The 11,436-nt window shown below is 44.5% G+C and overlaps 1 long non-coding RNA gene across 1 annotated transcript; it reads right to left on the reverse strand.

The window, feature by feature from the left end:
- Nucleotides 1-651: 651 nt before the first annotated feature.
- LOC128802388 (uncharacterized) lies at nucleotides 652-9,884 on the reverse strand. Its single transcript, XR_008435403.1, has 4 exons — nucleotides 9,777-9,884; nucleotides 7,217-7,307; nucleotides 6,462-6,526; nucleotides 652-840 (listed from the first exon to the last, which is right to left on the reverse strand). It is a non-coding gene; the product is annotated as an uncharacterized LOC128802388 (long non-coding RNA).
- Between the last annotated feature and the right edge of the window lie 1,552 nt (nucleotides 9,885-11,436).

Below are 11,436 nucleotides of genomic sequence, written 5' to 3' on the forward strand. Positions count from 1 at the left end.
CCTCTCATCACTGTTGTTTTCCCACCAGTTAATGGGAGTCCTAACACGTGCTGTGTGTGGCAGCTGGGAGAACTGGGTGTGCCTGAGGAGTAGTAAAGCAACTCCACACTGGCGGTGTGTGGCCCTTGGTTAACTACGCCTGGGGGTTTCTGTCGTGGTGGCGAATGGCTGGGACAAGAAAAATTGTTCCATTCCTCTGAGAAGTGTAGGAAAAAAAGTTGTTCCGTTCCTCTGGTGCAGAGAAGTGAGTCCCTCACAGATACGCTGTATTTAGGCCATGCACAAAACCTGCTCCATTTGTGATGGCCCCTGAGAGGTAGGGAGGCTGTCCCACCTCATACTACATTTTTTCATATGGTTGAGCAATAATAATTTGCACTTTTCAAAGACAGAAGCTACAGCAAACATTTCTAATAATTTCTCCGTGGTATTCTGATATTAGATGGTGGGAAGAAATTCTTGGCTCTGAGGGCAGGTGAGGCCCTGGCACAGGTTACCCAGAGAAGCTGTGGCTGCCCCATCCCTGGAAGTATCCAAGGCCAGGTTGGACAGGGTTTCAGCTATTTACTGTGCCTCATACTGCTATTCTTACTATTTCGAATTTAAAAAGGCAAATTTATTTTGAATAAATTTGAATTTGTGTGACTGACTTACTTGGAGGCTGCTGCCTCTTTTCTCCCAAAGGACCGTTGAGTGAAATGGCTGCTGCTGGTCAGGCTCTGGAGAATTGTGTGAACCTCTGCAAAAGCCTCCCAGAAGTTTTGGGGATGTCAGCTGCCTTTGGTGCTGGTGAATATTCAGCAGAGACATATTTCAGTCCACAAGCTGTGATTCCTTTTGCTGTAAAAAAAGAAAAGAGAGACGTTATAAATGTTTTATCATCAGGGAGTTAATGCTGCCTGTATCATCTGATGTCCTCTTTATCTTATTGTACTAGCAAACAAGAGAAGGGATCCCCCCATCAAGTTCAATCGATGACTGAAGAACAAGGCAAATCCAGCTCCTGGGGACAGGAAAACAAAAGATATCAAGTGACTGAGTGATAGTGTATCCAAGAAAATTAAAGCAGAGACAGCAGGCATTTTTAACTAAATTGCAGCTGCTGTCCATTCCTGTGATCATGGTGTTAATGAGATTGGTTATTTATTAATAAGTGTTCGCAAAGTTATTTCTACAGTAAAGTAAGGAAAGCTACAGGGAGACCTTATTGTGGCTTTTCAGTGTTTACAGGGGACTTAAAAGAAAGATGTAGAGAGGCTTTTTACCAAGGGCTGCAGTCACATGACGAGGGGGAATGGCTTTAAACTTAGAGGGTAGGTTTGATTGAACATAAGGCAGAAATTCCTTCCTGTCAGTGTGGTGAGGCCCTGACACTGGTTTTCCAGAGCAGCTGTGGCTGCCCCTGGATCCCTGGCAGTGTCCAAGGCCAGGCTGGACAGGGCTTGGAGCAATCTGGGATAGCGGAAGGTGTCCCTGCCCATGGCAGGGGGTGGCACTGGATGATCTTTAAGGTCCCTTCCAACTCAAACTATTCCATGGTCTTGAGCTGCCAATAACAGTGCAAATGGCCCGTTGTGTAGAAAGCATTTAATCAGAGGAATCAATGGCTTTAAAGAGCAGTAGGTATCCAGAGACTGTTCACACAGCTCCCGGGCTGCCCAAACCATCATTAAAACTTCTACAGGTGACAGATGCCTGAGGTTCAGGTCTCTTTCAGACACAAACTCTTTACAGGAATTTACATTTTTTTTTTCCCCCCATACCTTTCTCTTGATATCTCAGGCCTTATCTGTGATAGGGAAGAGTGAGACTGGCATGATTATTTATCCTCCCACTCAATTTTGTGGCCACAGAATTTTGAAGGAGGGGACCAAATATGTCTCTCTGTTTTCTGGGTGATTCCTGCCAAAGGCATGGATATCTCTGTGTTGGTAGGAAGAAAGAAAATGTTTCTCTTTCCAAACATGCTTTCATGCCAATAAATGTGCCTTCTCTCTGGCTGAATCAGTAGCTGTCACTTTGGTGAGTCCAGGCCCAGACATGCACAGGGTGTGACAGATGGTGGAAAGCTCCTTCCTGTCCCGTGTCACAGCAAAATGCTGATGTCTCAGGAGAACTACAAGCTTCCCTTTTTAGTGTAGTCAAATTCTTATTTTTCTTTTCACTTTTCCATTTTTTTTTTCCTACCAAGTTTCAGATACAGATATTATGGATATTATTATGCATATTATCAGTAAGTGGTGGAATTACCATCCCTTGAAGTGTTCAAAAAACCATGTGGATGTGGCACTTGGGGACATTGGTTGCTGGTGGGCTTGGCAGTGTCAGGGAATTGTTGGACTCGATGATCTTAGAGGGCTTTTCTAACCTGAGGAGCTCTGTGAGTCTGCTGCTTTGTCCTTCTTGCACAATGGGTCAAGCTGGACTTCAGTGATCTTAGCAGTGTGAAAATCATAACATGAAGACAGCCATTAAAAAAAAAATGCATGTTTTTGTTAACATGTTGCCTCAAATGGTGAAGGAAGGGGGAAACAGCCACCGTTGATTTGTAAATAGATATTCAAGCTGCTCATCACTTCCTTTGGTGTGTGCCATTGGATTTATCGCGTTATATTTGTCACACCATCGTCGTGATCATGTTCCTCTGGCAACTGCTGCAAAGGGTTACACAGGAAAAGCATTCAGGACATGCTGAGTTTATTGCTAAGCACTGTTTAATGCAGTTTAGCAGCAGTGGAGGAGAGCAAGTGCTGTGTTGTGGCCAGCTCTGTCCCTGTGCTCTGTGCAGAACTGCAGCGATGCCCTTGTGGACAATCACCAGTTGCAGAATCACCTTGTGTGCACCCTGCGCCCACTGATCTTCCCCAGATGAGGCTTTGATTAATATTCTGAGTCAGGATGAACAAGGACTCCTCTTTGGAAGACAGATATTATTTTTACTCCTTGGCACTAAAACGAGCTTGGGTTTTGGGCGTAAAACATTCTGAGGAGAGCTTTGTGCCAGTGGCAATTTTATGTCTCGTGATCCGTTGGGAGATGCAAACTGTGCTACTGAGAGAAGGAGGTTCTGAACTCTCCTTGGAGTTACGGATCTCATCTGCTTGCATCCCAGCATCTCTCACAGCTGGAAATGACCACAGAAAATAAGTATTCGGAAAAGTTTAGATAATTTTAAGTGTTTGTTAGATGTGCATACATGCCTGGAATAGAGAAGGCTTTGGAACTACCTAATTTGGTCTTCCAGTACCTGAAGGGAGCCTTCAAGAGAGCTGGAAAGGGACTATTTACAAGAGACTGGAGTGAGAGGACAATTAGGAATGACTTCATACTGAGAGAGGGTAGGTTTAGAGTTAGATGTTAGGAGGAAATTCTTCACTGTGGAGGGGGTGAAGCACAAGATCTCCCATCCCTGAAAGTGTACAAGGGTAGCTTGGATAGGGCTTGGAGCAACCTGGTCTAGTGGAAAGTGTCCCTGCCCATGTCAGGGACTTGGGACTCTGTCTTTAAGGTCCTTTCCCAGCCAGGCCATTCTATGATTCTATGAACCATCACAGAAGTTCACTACTGTGTGACAGAACAAGCCAATACTAAGTTAGTTGTGATACTGAAGTGTTGATTAGTTTCAGGAGCACTTGATAATAACTTTTATGTAGGTGCTAAAAAGTCTTTGTGCCTGTCTATTAGACCCCCCCTGCTACACACTTGTGTATTCCCACGGGAGAACTGAAGTTGCCTGGAGGTGTCATGCTGCAACTGGGCCTTACAAATTGGAAGGGAGTGATTAAAATGCTGGGAGAGGGGCTTTGGAAGGAATCACAGTAGCTCTTCATAGTCCATAATGAGCCATCCACTTGCAGCAGGGATGTCACTAGTCACTGGTGTGGAAAATCAGTGTCATAAAGCAGATGAATGCAAATAAACCTTTTTGGAGCAAGTTCTTGCTGGTATCTGGAGGTCTGCAGATGTCACCTTTCCTTTGCAGGTGTGTGTTTGGCCAAGTGCAGGCACAGAGCTGCGGGGAGCAAGCACTTGTGCTCCCCCACCTCTCCCTTTGCCAGGGCAGGACCCCAAGCATATGCAGGATTCATTCTTGTTAGGCACACATGATCCACTTGGGATGGCTCAGTCCAGCTGGCAGCCCCAAAAACAGCATCCAGGAACAGCTGTGGGTGCCAAGCTGCCAAAGGCACGGCACAGCTGATGTGAAACCCGCACCCGCGAGCAGGAGCCGCAGCTTCCCGGCACTGCTGCTCTCCTCACACCCAAAACAATCAGCTCTGAATGGAGTGGTGAGTTCAGTTTTATAGAGCTCAGTTTTATACCCTTGATTGCCTGTGGGTACCTTTTAGATTGAGTGTTTGAGTTTGGACTTGAATAGAAAATACCTGAGAGCTCCTGGAGAGGAGCTGAACGAGTTTGCACTGAGAATAGATGTTAAATCCAGCTCAGTATGTTCAGTCCTGGATGTGTTCTCCCCAGCCCAGGTATCCCATCAGTCTGGATTCAGTTTTCTGTAGCATCCAAGGAGGAAGGTGACCTTTAAAGGATGCAAGACTAGAACTTGATCACATTGGAATAATTCAAGAATATTTGGGGGTTTTAACCTTTCCCTCTTCTGTTGTACCCCTCTTCCCTTTTCTCTTTCCTCCCTTAAGAGTTGAGATTCCTATATCTTTAAAACATCCAAGCTTTGCCTGGGTAGTTTTTCATTCTCTGGTTGCAGAAAGAGAACTGAGGAGATGCTTTTGCTCACAGGTACATCAGTTCCTCCACTGGTACATCAAATTCCAAGTTTCAGGACCGCATTGATATTTTAAGGATCATTAGTTTTGTTCCCATTTATACTTTGTTAAATATACATCTTCTAGGCCCTCTGTGAAGCTGTTTATCATCCTGTCCCTGGGAATTTGGACTAAGGTCTGAATACTGTTCCATTAAAACAGCAGAATTACATCCATCAGGATGGAAAGTCTGGGCAAAAAAATAATACTGAGCTACAAGTGCCTAAGCACAGTGAGGGGGCCAGGGCAAACCAGTATTTTATTCCAGCCTTGGAAAATACTACAGCCTCAGCTGAGGTGGTTTATCCATCTGAGCCCTAGGAAAGCAGAGACTCATGGTGGGTTTGGTGTCAAGAGCCTCTGATCACTGCTGGGATGTGGTGGTTTACTGAGGGTTTGTTTTAGCTGTCGAAGTTGCAATCAGGATGTAGCTTCCAGATTCACAACACAATTTTGTCTGGTTAACAGCCAACAGCCAAATCCTCTTGGCTGACTACTGCAGCTCCAAGAAATATGTATTTATTATCAGTGCCTTGTGGGTGCAGCTATTTCTCCAGGCATTGTCAGAGGGGATTTTGTTCCTCGCAACACAATGACACGAATACCTGAATGGCAACGCTTAAAGAAAGACTGAAAATAATAATTGTGGCTTTTGTTGATTGATTTACATGCACTGCAAGACAGGCTGGACACTTATCACCGAGGAGTTGTGCATTGTTGCTATAATTGAATGTGGTTGTAGAAAACTAGGTCTTTTTGGCACCTTGTCACCTGATGTTCAGAAATGTTGTATTTTTCAGCATCAGTTTGGAGGTCTGCATTTCATTGACATCTGTATTGTAGTAATATCTCAATCAGAATTTCTCTGTGAACCGTAAGTGTTAATTAAGACATATTTGTAAAGAAGGCAGAGGTAGGAGGTGGAAAGGCTATAGCAATTTTTTCTTTTTTAGTATTTCTTTTTACAGTGCTATTTGAATAGTGAAACTCTGCGCCATGACTACTTAAACTGAGGAGCTGCTATTTATTCCTGGAATCACAGAATCCTAGAATGGTTTGGGTTGGAAGGGACCTTGGAGGTTACATAATTCCAGTACCACTAGACTCATTTGCTCCAAACCTCACCCAACCTAACTCATAACGACCTCCAACAATGCTGATGTAAATATCAGTAACACACATAACTTGTATTTATCACAAACTTCTGTCAGGCACCATTCCCTGCTTAGGCCAAGCATCAACATGAAGCACAGCTAGAAATCAGCTCCCAGGAGCCAAATGTGCTGGTTCCTCACCCCAGAGCTGCCAAGGGTGCAGCGTCCCCTCGGGCTCGCAGCCAGTGTTCCCGCTGTGGGGCAGCTGTCCGTGCTCACAGTGCCATCCAGGCCTCACCTGCTGGTGGCTTTGCCAGCTGTTGACTCAGTGGCTTTGCCAGCTGTTCCCTCCTGAACACATTCCTGTTGGATTCAGTGCCTCAGGCCAAGCGGTTTTGAAACACCGTTGATGTGGGTGTGTTTTTCTCTGGGAAAAACATGCTCAGCCGTTCCCCGGAAAGAAAAGGCTGTGAGAAATGTCTTGCCCTGCTCATGTCAGGGAACATCCAACATCCAGCTCCTGCCAGGGATGCTGGGCAGGAGTGGGCAACAAAAGAATCTTTGTTGAAATTGCTCTTCCTCCTACCTGGGCATTGGGGTCAAGGCTGGCAGCAAGGAGAGGGTTTCTCCTTGATCTTGGTTTTTCTCTGCCTGGGTGACAAGAAGAGTGTGGGATCTTGTTAGAGACTGATGACATAGAACATAAAGCCACAGAATGGTTTGGGTTGGAAGGGATCTTTAAGCTCATCCAGTTCCACCCCCTGCCATGGGCAGGGACACCTTCCACAGTCCCAGGCTGCTCCAAGCCCTGTCCAACCTGGCCTTGGGCAATCCCAGGGATCCAGGGGTAGCCACAGCTGCTCTGGGCACCCTGTGCCAGGGCCTGCCCACCCTCCCAGCCAGCAATTCCTTCCCAATATCCCATCTGTCCCTGCCCTCTGGCAGTGGGAAGCCTTCCCTGTGTCCTGTCAATCGAGGCTCTTGTCCAATGGCTTTGCCCAGATTTTTTATAAGCTGCCTTCAGGTAATTGAAGGCTACTAGAAAGTCACCCCAGACCCTTCTCTTCTCCAGGCTGAACCCTCCCAATGCCTTCAGCCTTTCCTCATAGGAGAGGTGCTCCATCCCTCTAATCACAGACATGACAGACAGCAGGGAATTACTTCCAGCTGCATTCTGCAGACACACTGCTCTACCGCAGACTTTGTTCGGTGCTGCAGATAAAATCAATTTCATATTTTGCCCAGGCTGTGCTGCACACCTCCCATTGGACAGAAATTTCTAATGTTCTTGTCAATAGTGGTGACTCACAGGCACCCCATGTCCTGGCAGGTCCTTCCTACCTCCAAGAGACGATGAAAGAAATGGAACAGGTTTCTGTTGTGAGTGTCTCTCTCCCCTGAGGCACAGTGTTTTCCTCCAACACAATTTAAGCTTGAATAAAAAAGATGTTGATTGTTAAATTAATGATACTTTACTGTTCCAGCAAAGACCTAAGGTGGTTTTTCCTGGTAGTGCTCAGGCAAAAATACTCTTTAAGTGGTAGCTGGAGCACCATATGAATCAACTTTGGCTTCCTACAGTGCATGAGAATGAAATGTTAATTTTTACAATAGCTGATGAAGTAAAACACACTCCAAACCATGACTACTCTGCCTGTGAGAACAGGCAGGACAGTGTTCAGCTTTGGATTTATATTGTAAGAGATAAATGATATTTCAGAGCTCAAGATAATGATACCTGTGTGTACCAGCACTAAGTTTGCTTAGGAGAAGACCTCCCTAATTCATGTCCATGACAAAGTCTCAAAATGCGAGATGCTATTAATTCTGCAATTCCTTGTATAAACTTTGAATAGCAAAATGTGTAACAGTGTGCAACCAGTCCAAATATTTGTGAAAAAAAAAAAAAATCCCTCTCTTTTGCTTTGAATAATTAATTTGGCATCCATGCCAGACTCAAAAGCTTCTTTCCATGAAGGATATAAAGAGCAGGCAATTTCTCACAGAGTGTGAGGCCCAAATTTGCTCACAGTTCTGAGGTACAAATCCAAAGCCATTGTGCTCAAGTCAATGGAGTTAGTCAGGATTTGCTTCAGAGTGAATGAGGGGAGAATTTGACTCACTTTGTGTATGACAAGAGATTATTGCACAAATTGTGGCTCACTAAAAACAAACAGGCTGCGATTTAAAAGGCTCTTTGTGGTGGGTAAAGGATGGTCCTGATTAAACTGTAACCATCATAAGTATTTATCTGCTGTGTTCACATGCACAGAGCATTGTTTTGCCAAACACAACCTGTAACAGTCAGCACAGACCCTTTAAAACTTCCAAGTATTTCGCATAAATGTCAAGGTACTCTTCAGGTGCTCCAAGACAAACACACTCCAAAGTGTTTCAGGAGAAGCCAGAGTGATTGGTGCTTTGCATGAATCAACATGAAGTGAATATTGAGGATAATCAGCGAATTCCCAGCTGGAGGTGCAGCGAAGTGCAAACAGCCATTAGTGCTGCTGAGGTAAATGCATCCTGCTAAAAAGAAGCATCTGAAGGTAGCTCTGAGAGCCACAGCTTCAAAGCAGTTGGTGTTGATTTGGGCTTATATTCAAGATGAATCACAGAATGGCTCAGGCTGGAAGGTACCACAGTGGGTCCTTGCTCCAGCAGGGTAATCCCAGAGCACAGGGTAAAGGATTTTGTCCAGATTGCTCTGGAATATCCCCAGTGAGGGAGACTCCACACCCTCTCTGGTCTCTGTTTCAGTGCTTGGTCACTGCACAGTGAAGAAGTTCTTCCTCATGTTCAGATGGAACTTCCTGAGCATCAGTTTCTCCCTGTTCCTCTTGCTCTCTGCATCACTGAGAAGAACCTGGTCCATCCTCTGACATATCCCTTCAGAAACCTGTGGGTTTTGCTTTCCCTCTTCCTTCCCCAAACTCCTCACTATCTTTTCTGTCTTATTTCACCTACTTAATCGTTCTTGTGGCACAACCTTAATTTTTTTTTTTTATTATTTTTTAAATTTTTTATCTAACCAAGGGACAGCCTTGCTAGACAGAAATTAGGCACCAATTCAGTTCTCCATATTCACCTCATGAGAATGTGACCTGACAGGACCTGCAGTCACTGCCATAATTGATGCTGAGCAGTCCCATGTTGTTGGAAAAAAACTGAATTTATCAGCCAAAGCACTGTTCTCTCCTGGAAATGTTCCTTTCTTGGGCAGCTAAGGGAAGTTTCCATGCTCTTGGCTTAACAGTCCCAGTCTGCACTTGTCAGGGTTTATAGTTTTATAGTAATTTTAGGAGTCATTTTGAAGCAAGTGTTTCTCTACTCTCATCATTGAATGGATGGATTTGTATTAGCCCACTTCTTATTTATCATCTCCTTCTGCAAGGCAAGGAGCAGGGTGTGAGTGTTTCCAGCAGTGATGCAACGTAACTCAAAACTGATTTTATGCTGTCTGTATCCTGCGCTTGAAATGACCATTCCTGAATGCTTATTTTCAACAAAGAAAGAACTGCCTGTAATTTCCTTTACTGAGCTTGTATTTGCCTGAGAAAAGCAGTAATGGGTTTGTGGTTCATAGCAAATCAGCCCTGTTTAGCTTGCTGGAACTTTCACCAGCTTCTGAAGCCTTTGTGCGGGATAGCTGAGCAGTGGAGTCAGCTGGGGATTCAATATCTACCAGAGGAGATAAGTGAGCTAAATTCCACTTGATTGAGATAATATTTGGAACAAAAGAGCCTGTATCAGTAAATGTATTAAAGCTTTGTATTGACTCTGCCCGGTCTATTGGGAGAAAAGCAAGATTTGGAGACTGGGCTGAAAGTCAGTCATTCCCATACTAACACTTTGGATTTCTGTAACTTGGCCATGATCTGAGCACTCAGAATAGACTCACTTTGACCTTGGGGCAGGGTTGTTTGCCACCTAAAAGCACCCTGATGTAGGTGTCTTCCTGTGAGCAGAGGCCCATGCAGCATGATGATCAGACTGGGGTCCAGTCCCCTCTCTCTTGCCTTGGTGGTCTCTCTCTGGGGCTCCTCTACCCAGGGGCTGCCATAAACTTCATAAACTCAGCCAACGTTGCTAGGGAAAGCATTAAGGAGAACCACACGTCACAGAGTGATTTGGCTTGGAAGGGACCTTTAAGAATATTTCATTCCAAGCCTCTGCCACGGGCAGGGAAACTCTCCAGTAGAGCAGGCTGCTCCAAGCCCCACAGCAGCATCTGAATGCTGGCTTCATGACCTGACCACTTTGGAAATCCTGTCCATGTCTGAAGGGAGGTGAATGAAGTACTTGGAGACATGGGAATGTCATGGTTTACACCTTATGTTTGACCAAGAAGGAAGTAGGGGCATCATGGGTGCAAAGTCATACACAGAGAGGCCAAGAAGCCTCTGCCAAAGCACATCTCAGTATGTTAAAACAGCAGGAACATGTAAAAGGAGTTGGTTTTTTACATTGCAGAAGCCAAAAGTTATTGCAAAGCTCTGAAGAGGCACCATGTAGGAAAGTCTTTGGTGATTATTAGTGCCCATGATCCAGAAAATAATAATGGGGATGCACCCTCCATGAGAACTTGGATATTTTTGAGTGATGGAGAGTGTGAAAAACAGGGACTCAAAACGGGAAGATTAGAAATACCATGAGTCCATCCAAAAATGAAGTAAGGAACTTGGTTGGGAGATGTATGAAACTTATAGGATACCTAATAATTCAATTTCTGTATTTTCCTAATGTTCTCTTTCAAAACTGGAGCATTGAAGTAGTAAATTTGATCCTTCTAACCTAGGTGCCAGCTTTGGTTAGATAACTTCCACAGATATCCAATTTCAAGATTTTTAATTAATTCAGTTTTATCATCCTAAATCACAAAACACAAGATGTTCATGCTTGGGATTTGCTAGCACTGGACATGTTCTCTCAAAGCCAAAATATCCAATTATTCAGGAACAAATTTGAGGGTGGTTATGAAATGTCACTAACCTACAGTTCTTGTTGAATTATATCATGGGTGCTGATCCTAGCAAAAGGGCTGGGGTACAAAATGTTTATCCCCACCCCAGCTCAGTAGCCTTTTCTGCCTTCTGGGCCCTCAAACTGTAGAGCAAATATGACAGCTGACAGGGGCTGATAAAAAAAATATTGAAAAAAAATGCAAAGAAAAGACACAATCTTGAATCTATACTGCTGAACTTCCATGCCTTTGAAGGAAGTGGCTGAATAATCTGCATTTTTCTCCTGCCTTTTGCAGAAGGAGCTGGCATCAATATTAGCATTAAACTTTAATTTTCTTCCTGCAAAGGAAATTATGGGCCCTGCATCCATGATATCACTGGAAATCTGGGACATCATGTATTTGCACAGCTGGCCATCCAGCTGGAAAAGGGTGGCAGGGCTCCTTCTCCCTTCCAGCAATGCACTGTGACCTGTGTCAAATGCAGTGGTGTGCTGATGTCATCAACCCAGACCCTCCTTTTGTCCCTCGGTGCAAAGTTAATTAAAATGGTGTTAACCACAGTGTATGCCTGGTAATGGCATGAGCTAATCGAGCA

This window comes from Vidua chalybeata, chromosome Z (assembly GCF_026979565.1).
Source record: "Vidua chalybeata isolate OUT-0048 chromosome Z, bVidCha1 merged haplotype, whole genome shotgun sequence".
In the NCBI taxonomy this organism is placed as follows: domain Eukaryota; kingdom Metazoa; phylum Chordata; class Aves; order Passeriformes; family Viduidae; genus Vidua; species Vidua chalybeata.